Raw genomic sequence first — 9,790 nt, 5'->3', positions numbered from 1 at the left:
TTTTAAATGATTGTTATTCTAAAATTTATAGTCTACTTATTAACTTCCCGTAGGGAAAGTTGTAGTAATTGCAGAAAATCGAAAATGAAAATGTTTTGCATATCTTTACGTTTCAAGGTTTCTGAACATTTTGACATACCTTAGAAAAAATGGATGTATGTCTGTGGTGTATGTTGGATACAATTTTTTGTCCACAATTTCGGACGCTAGGATCAACCGATTTGAATGATTCAAAAAACATTCGATTTTTATTGATTTGTAGAAGTGTTGATTACGTTTTTAAGATATGGGGCAGATAGTGCCAAGAATGGTAACTCTGTTTGTGAGGTAAAGCTACAGAACGAAGGATTTGAATGAATCAAGATAATTTTACTTGTATTGACGAAATGAAGAATTGAGTAAGGCAGGTCCACCGGTTTTAGAGATACAGAGGGAATAGTAAAAGCTGTGTAATATCTGTCTTGCCTTAAAAATATTTTCCATTTTAATAACTTCCAAGATTTATAGAACTACGAATAACATGGAAATTATTTCAATAAACTTACGTTTATTACACGGCACAAATGTCATTTGTTTTATTTTTTCATTATAATTATTTACGGGGGACAGGTTAAAATGTTCTTCTGATTCAGGCATTTTTTATTAAATCATGATTTGTACTACCATGTAACCTTAAAATCTAATGACATTCCGATATATTGCTCGATGATTCGTACAACGTAGCCGATGACTAGTGCAACGAAAGATCTCTATTAACTTGAAACGACGACTAATCAACAATCGACCCGATAAAATGATTTCATCGAGAGCGAATGACGAACAATTTGGGCGTAACGCAACTTCCGTTGCATTTTCCAGATTACTTCCTAGTCGCGCCTAAGGAAGTTTTACGTCAAAAAGATATCTGTTGGTCAAAAAAGATCATTAGGCAAATGCTTACTAATTTAGTTACATTTTGGAACAATTGCTGGAACTGTTCCGTACTGGAATAAAATACAATCGAGAAATGTTAAATGCTTTTAGCCTGAATTAAATTTGAAATCAAAATTAATTTAGATATTGAAAAAGAAAGGTTTTACTTCAAAATGATTTTTTTTGCTACCCCATGCAGGAAACCGCCAGACTTGACAAAGGGGCCAAGCTTGGGCCAGTAATGGGAAACCTAGCTTCGGCATACCAGTATTGGGCCAGGCTTGGGCCGGGCTACTTAACCCAGCCTCGGCCATGCCAACGATTACCCAGACTTGGGCCAAGACTGGCTAACCCAGCCTTGGCCATGCCAAAGATTAACCATACTTGGGCCACGACTGGCTAACCCAGCCTTGGCCGTTCAATGGTTACCCAGACTTGGGCCAAGACTGGGTAACCTAGCCTTGGCCATGCCAAAGATTAACCATACTTGGGCCAAGACTGGCTAACCCAGCCTTGGCCGTTTCAATGATTACCCAGACTTGGGCCAAGACTGGGTAACCCAGCCTTGGCCATGCCAAAGATTAACCATACTTGGGCCACGACTGGCTAACCCAGCCTTGGCCGTTCAATGATTATCCATGCTTGGTCCAAGACTGGCTAACCCAGCCTTGGCCATGCCAAAGATTAACCATACTTGGGCACGACTGGCTAACCCAGCCTTGGCCGTTCAATGATTATCCATGCTTGGTCCAAGACTGGGTAACCCAGCCTTGGCCATGCCAATAATTACCCAGACTTGGGCCACGACTGGCTAACCCAGCCTTGGTCGTTCAATGATTATTCATACTTGGTCAAAGGTTGGGTAACCCAGCCTTGGCCGTGCCAATGATTAACCATACTTGGGCTGCGACTGGCTAATCCGTATATATATATATATATATATATATATATATATATATATATATGTATTAACACACAATTTTTTACTTGATTTCATATAGTTGTATAAAACATGATTCAATCTTATTAAAAATGTATGAAGTTTTGACTATTATTTTTAGTCATTTATTTTAATTTCTTCATTTTATTTTATTTTTCATATTTGTTGATAATACTATGCAAAGCGCTCGCTCTATTTGTTAACGTTATACTTATGCCTTTAGCTGTTGGTACTTATAATTTGTATTTAAATATTCCCACACATATTTTACATATTCAGAATATTGTCAACCTTTGTAACAGAAGTCGGTAGTTTGTATCCATAATCACACAAAATTTTTATTAAATATTTTATAATGTGTTAAAATATATACTTTAGCTGTAAAAATTTACATTGATGATGAGCCTTGGCCGTTCAATGATTATTCATGCTTGGTCCAAGGCTGGGTAACCCAATCTTGGCCATGCCAATGATTACCCAGACTTGGGCCACGACTGACTAACCCAGCCTTCGCCGTTCAATGATTATCCAAGCTTGGTCCAAGACTGGGTAGCCCAGCCTTGGCCATGCCAATGATTACCAGACTTGGGCCACGACTGGCTAACCCAGCCTTCGCCGTTCAATGATTATCCAAGCTTGGTCCAAGACTGGGTAGCCCAGCCTTGGCCATGCCAATGATTACCCAGACTTGGACCAAGATTGTCGTACGTTCGGTTATTTACGGCATGATTCGAGTATTTTGGTTCAACGCTCAGTCGTCAGCCATACTTGGCTGTTGTAAACGGCTTATAGTATCGATGCTCAGTCTTTAAACTACGCTTATACATCGTGTGTTATGCAGTCCGTCAATTTTTTACGACTAGTATCGAAGTCATATTTGTTTTTATTATTGATTGCCGTTTAAAGTAATCTCGTCTAAAGAGTTCAAAGGTGGCGTGCGTTAAATAAAAAAACAAAAGTTTTAAATAAAGAAAACTAATCCAATTATTAGCAGGAAAGGTGTCAATAATCAAATGAGTGCTAACAATCAGTTTTAAAAATGAGGATAATGATCTTAGTGATACAGACTCGTGTAATCTACGAGAATTTAATAATAACTTGGATAACGTCTCCTTCTTTATTAAAGTTAATTGTTTAAATTTAATTAAACATGTAATCAGTGGCGGCGCTAGACCACGCGTGGGCGTCGGCGAAATTCTTTTGCGAGGCCCCCTTTTTTACCAGTTGCAAGTTGACTAGGGGTGCATGGCATCTTGCCTTACGGCAAATTGCTGAAACTTTTCGTGCCATAATTTAAATTTTGGAAAAGCTATAAAAAATTTGAAAAGTGAGAAAAATTGACTTTTATTTAATTCGAAATATTTTGTTGAAGATTTCGAATTGCTTTTTTTCAAAGCAATCACGTTGCGTTAGCTGCTTAGAGATGAAATATCGAAATGCCGCGTTGCAGTCTAACGGTTATTACATTGGTACGGAACGCGTAGTAATGTAAACAAAATTTGTACTTATTAAAATCTTTATAAAATATATGATAATTTGATGTGCATATGTCTATTGATCATTTTTGTTCGCCAAATGGCTTTTTTTCTACTACTTTTATTGCATCTCCAAAACCGCTAGACCTGCCTTCCTAAAAATGTAATCAGTTTGGCATTTTTTGCCCTGTATTTTTGGAACGTCTTAATATATAAAATGTAGACATATAAAATTTTTCATTTTCGATTTTTTTGCGATTACTATAACTGTAAATGATATTGATTTTTAATCAGATAAATACACCAATTGAAATAGACAAAAGTTATACAAGTTAAAATAAACAAACTCTTCGGCAAAAATGGTTTGTTCTCCAGCTATTAGAAAAACACTGAAATTAAATAATTATTCCGAAGAAGTTTGTTTTTTCCAAATTATTTGATTAGCAAACATTTTGTTTTTTTCGATCATTCAAGTAATTCTGAAGACAAAATGAAAATATAATGAAAATGTGTTAAATAAATCGTAGTTCCATGAATGTATGTTAGATGAGACTATAATTTTTATCTCTATACGAATTTTTTTTGAATAAAGATTTTTACAATAAATTACGAAGAAACGGTACGGCCGATCTTTACGAAAAACTATTCAGCACGATCGCCAACTGTAAACTTTCGAAACTTTTCGTTTTTAATTTTCAAAATTGGTTCAGAAATGTCTAAATGTCGTTTTTTTAAGAATCTTTAATTTTTTGTCGACGATGTCGGAGCGGAACAACCAATTTAAATGATTTAAAAAACATTCGATTCTTGTTGGAAAATTGTCAAAGGCAGGTTCAGCGGTTTCGGAGAGGCAAAACAAGTTTAAAAGGTTATCAATTTGGTGATGCAGTTTTTGAAAAAACTGATCATCCCAATACAATGATTCAAAAAATATATTGCTTGTGTTGACGGTGTGAAACCATGATTATTTTTAAATTAAGAGTTTTTAGTATTATCTAATTGATAAATTTTTATTGATCATTGATTAATTTCATTCCTCGAATATTTAATTACTGTTTGGATACGTTAAGATACCAACTCGTATTTATTCCAAGAAGAACAATCATTTACATTGCGCTCACTTAAGAAATACACAAATATAAACAATCATAGAATTAGCTCGGGCGAAGTTGTTTAGATTAACCTACACTGTTGACAGACGATATTAGATAGCGTCTATAAAATATAAGACAGTAACATGATAGTGCCCGTAAATCATTAATCACCTTCTTTACTCGCAAATTAGTATAAAAATTAACTAAACTTTAAATAATTAAAAAATTTCCGGGGCCTTTTGCGAGGCCGTCGGCAGTCGCCTAGCGCCGCTACTGCATATAATAAAAAGTATATGATAAAATAACTTTTACGTATTAAATACTTCAAAATTCAATATTAGTTAAATCTTTAAACTTTTCTATAAATTCCATATTTTTTCTGACTCGATTTATCTAATGTTCACTAATCTAAAACTAATAATATACCGACGAAAGTGTGATATTGCTTCAGTCAGTTATTTGTGATATTGAGTTCTAGTGGATCGGTCAAAGATGTTCATAAAATAATGGAAAATGTATAAAACAAAAAGTTCAGCTGCAATATAGTGGGTTTGGACGTAAAATAAAAGGCGAGGAAAAAAAGTTTTAGAGAAACTGAACCTTACAAAATTATGGTAAGTTATTGTTTTATTTAAATATTTGTTTATCAACTATTATTATTATAATTATTATTATTGTTGTTGTTTATTATTGTTTCAGAATTCATTATGACAAAATATCAATCGTTACCGAATAATAGACAGAGAAGGTGGTGGACATGCTCAGCGGACGTAATTTAATTACGTATTATTAATAATGAAATTTAACTAATTTAACTTAATGTAATTTAACTATAAATATAAATAAAAAGTAAGTTATTGTCAATGTGTATCTACTATTATTAGTATTATTGACTTCCCGTAAATCGAAATGGATTTTTTTTTGCGTATCTTTACATTTCAGGGTTTCGGAACATTTTGGCATACTTAGAAAAAATGGATGTGTGGGTGTGTGTATGTATGTGTGGATACAATTTTTCGTCAAATTTGAATCATCCAAAAAACAAAGTTTTTGGCAATGCCAGGTCCTATCGTTTTGGATATACGAAGATAAATGTGCAAAAAATGGCAGAAAGAAAAAGAATTCTTTTTTGTAGTTCTTTTAAAAGGAAAAAGATTTTAATTATAACTAAAATTCTGAACACCTCTTATATTAAATTTTAATATTAGACAATGTTCGTTTTAATTCCGATTATTTAGGTCCAATAAACGTCATTGTCCAATTCATAAGCTCTTACATTTTTGTCTATAGAATAAAAATAATTTAATTTGCATTCCGGAAACCGAGCCCGGCCCAGTCGTGGCAATTAAGGATGGCGCAGTCATGGCAAATAACCATGGCCCAGTCGTGGTAATCGAGCCTAGCCCAAGCCTGGCTTAGTCATGGCAACCAAGCCTGGCCCATCGTTATCACTCCAGATTTCTACCAATGCTGGGCCCAGCTTGGCTTACAAGTCTGGCCCAAGCCTGGCTCAGTCATGGTAATCGAGCCTAGCCCAAGCCTGGCTCAGTCATGGCAACCAAGCCTAGCCCAAGCCTGGCTCAGTCATGGCAACCAAGCCTGGCCCATCGTTATCACTCTAGATTTCTACCAATGCTGGGCCAAGCTTGGCTTACAAGTCTGGCCCAAGCCTGGCTCAGTCATGGTAATCGAGCCTAGCCCAAGCCTGGCTCAAACATGGCAACCAAGCCTGGCCCAATCCTGGCAACCAAGCTTGGCCCATCGTTATCACTCCAGATTTCTACCAATGCTGGGCCTAGCTTGGCTTACAAGCTTGGCCCAGAGTTGTACATAGTTGGGCCAAGCCTGGGCCGAGCCTGGCCCGTGGTACTTTCCCGTATGGGACCCCATAAAACTATTTGTTCACATTGTCAACGCTGGCAAAACGTTTTTATAAATTAGATGATAACTCTTTATAACTCTTAATAACTGCAATTTTTGTACTTTTTGTCTCGTATCTTTGAAGCGGCTGGAATTGCCTTTGCAAAAATCTAATCAGCACAAGCTCCGTCAATACGAAATGAATATTTCTTGAATCATTCTAATCGGATGCCCGGTTCTCACAATAACCAAGTTTCGATTTTCTGCACTTCCCGCTTTTTTGCTCCGTATCTTCGAAACGGCTGCCAAAAGGAATCGAATGTTTTATGAATCATTCAAATCGGCTGATCTGTGATTCCGAAAACGTGGAGAAAAAATTGTATCCATATCCACATATATGTATATACACACACGCAAGCATACACACATTCATATTTTCTAAAGTATGCCAAAATGTTCAGAAACCACTGAAACGTAAAGATATGCAAAAAATTTTATTCTCATTTCTTTGACAATTACTATAACTTACTCTACGGGAAGTTAATAAATATAAAAATTACAAATAAAGAAAATCTGAATTCATCATTTTCCTTACACTGTTCATAAAATCGCCGTAAAAGGCAAGTCTTTTATAATACCCATCATCACATTACCCTGCTGTACATAGATTTCCTTAACAAACTTCATAACGAGTTATTTTTCCTGATAAGGACTTGATTATATCGTTAGGCGTTCTGCTGCAGGAATCGCATACAAATGAAACAAAATAAAGTTTCCTTATGAAATACTAAATAGGGAGAATGAACTCGAGTTGAGATAGTGAAATTGCCTCTCGTCTATAATTTATTACGGCTTACTTTTATGAGAGATCTTGATTGTGTAATATCCTTCAAGGAGTTACAAAAATATATTTTCATTTTATATTCATAACTCGTACCGCGTTTATAGTCTTTTCAACTTCTCGTAGAGAGAGTTATTGAAATCGAACAAATATTAATTGTTTTTGTATTAATTTTGTTTCAAGATTACAGAAATATTATTTTTCTGTGGGCGTATTTCTCTGGATACTAATTTTAAATGTTATTTTTAAATGATGAAATCAGTTGGCTAGTACCTAGATTAATAACTTACCGAAAGAATTTTCAATATATTTTTGCAAAAAAATCCGATTCCTAATTTTTTGTTTTTTCGACGTTTTAAGTCATTCTGAATTGATCTATTTTAACTTCCCGTAGGGTAAGTTATAGTATGTGTGTGTGTGTGTGTGTGTGTGTAAACGTGTGTAGGTGTGTGTGTTTGTATGTGCGGATAAATTTTTTTGTCTATGATTTCTAGAACACGGATCAACTGATACACATTGATAAGGAGGCGTGCTGATTAGTTTTTTGGCCAAGGCAGGTGCAGCTGATTCACAGACACAGGCAAAAAGTGTCAAAAATAGTAATTTAGTTTTTGAGAGAACGAAGCGTTTGATTTCAATAATTTAAATATCATTTTACTTGTATTGATAAAATAAAGAACTGGATTAAATTTGTAAAACGGCAGTCCTAGCAGTTTGGAGAATCAATGAAAAAAAAAATGCTATATGACAGTCAAAAAAAAAGTTAGACACATGTACATCAAATTATCAGTTATTTTATAGAGATTTTAATAATAAGTACAAATTTTGTTCACACTTCTATGAGTTTTGTACCAAGATACGTTAGACTTAAACGCGACGCTTACGCGCTTCGATTGCTTTGAAAACAAAAACTAAATTTTCAAAAAAATCTAAAATATATATTTTTTTAAAAAAGTCATTGCTTTGCAAAGATTTCAAACTTCTCAAAAATCATATGTTTCAACGTGTTAAAAAAAATTGAGTATTTGAGAGAATGGAGTATCCAATTTGAATGATCCAATAAATATTTAATTTGTATTGGTAGGGAGAAGTGATTAGTTTTTGGCAAAGGCGGGTCCAGCCATTTTGAAGATGCACAAAAACGGCAGTTTTTGAAAGAACTAAGCATTCGGTTTGAATGATTTGAAAAACTTTGTGTTTGTTTTAACAAAATAATTGCTTTTGGAAAAAAAATTGTTTCAAGTTTTTTTTTAATTTTTTTTTTGTTCATCAAAAATAATTCAGATTTTAATTTTAAATATGGCTAAAGTTCTAAAGCTCACTTATATACTTTAAATAAATAATTTTAACTTTGTAATTCAGTTTATATAAATTATCTTATTATTTTTATGCCTCACATCACTAGTTTCATTTTTGTCTAATATGTCTAATTTGAAAGAGTTGAAATAGATTCCACCTTAATAGATACATCTCAATTATAATTGATTATCTCTGTACGTATCAAGAAATTTATGAAACTTGCTTTGGCAAAATGCTACTTACAACTTGCTTTGGCAAAATGCTACTTACATCTTACTTTTGGTTTTACTAGTTTCTAGTAAATTCATTCATTTACTAGTTTATAATATAAAATCTTTATATGTGTAGGCTTATTCAAAATTAATCTTTGGATAATGGTATTTTTCTTGGAACTATACGCACAGATAAAACCATTTATACTTATTTATCTATGGATAAAACTTTGTCACAAACTTAGTGGTTGGAATTAACTATAGTTAATAATAGGTTTACCTTTGGTAGATGATTTCTCGAAGTATATTTTTATTCGTTTTATATTGACTTACGATTTATATTTTCTAAAATATCAGCCTTATCAGTTTATGTTATTCAAACATCAAAGTTCAAGTCAGAAATCAACGTTGAAATGATATATATATATATATATATATATATATATATATATATATATATATATATAATATAAGAGTATAAATATTTAGTTAATATGTAACTAAAATTCGAAAGTTTTGAATAATTATATAAATACCTGTGATGGAAGCAGATACAAATTCATAATAACTGTTCAAGTATTTTGTAGGATATTTGGAGATTCAAAGACACAGCAATTAATCTCCTGAAACAACAAAAATATCAAAATTAGTTTAAGAAATCTTATTTGGAATTATTGAATTGATACCAGTAATGACATAATGACCTATTATCATTCAGCACTTCTAAAATAACTAAAAGAAATCGTTGGTATGGGTATTTTACCTTAAGGCAAGTTACATGAACTTCCCGATATGTGTTAATAATCTACTTAATTCATGATAAATAAATTAATTTATGAGTGGTGAAAAGTATTCGAAGTGGATTTATTACAAATTATTGAAAATCAAACACGTTACCCCGTCGGAGTATTTTCTGAAAGCAAATTTTCAAAATTCAATAATTTTTTATAATTGAACCAGTTTTCCTAGGACCTTAATACTTTAGTATGTTCATTTTAAGATCAGGTACTGTATCGCTATACCAAGTAAATTGTCTAATTTTAATTTTAACAAAAGTCAAAAAAACTACTCGTTTTCTCAAAATTTGATGAATTTTTAAGTTCTATAAGACCATGATATATATCGTCAAAAAAAGTTCCATAAAAATAGGCTTAATT

The 9,790-nt window shown here is 33.1% G+C and overlaps 1 long non-coding RNA gene across 1 annotated transcript in view; it reads right to left on the bottom strand.

Annotated features, from left to right (window-relative positions):
• LOC113382823 overlaps window positions 1-9,229 on the bottom strand; it is a 67,654-nt gene extending 58,425 nt beyond the window's left edge. Inside the window, exon 1 of the long non-coding RNA XR_003367692.1 lies at window positions 9,170-9,229. This is a non-coding gene — a long non-coding RNA (uncharacterized LOC113382823). The remainder of the gene's footprint in view (window positions 1-9,169) is intronic.
• Between the last annotated feature and the right edge of the window lie 561 nt (window positions 9,230-9,790).

Source organism: Ctenocephalides felis, unplaced genomic scaffold (genome assembly GCF_003426905.1).
Source record: "Ctenocephalides felis isolate EL2017-DRISC unplaced genomic scaffold, ASM342690v1 CF-g0.4_SCAFFOLD_03570, whole genome shotgun sequence".
Taxonomy (NCBI): domain Eukaryota; kingdom Metazoa; phylum Arthropoda; class Insecta; order Siphonaptera; family Pulicidae; genus Ctenocephalides; species Ctenocephalides felis.
The sequence above is the reverse complement of the archived record's forward strand: the minus strand, read 5'-3'. Positions and strand labels throughout refer to the sequence as shown.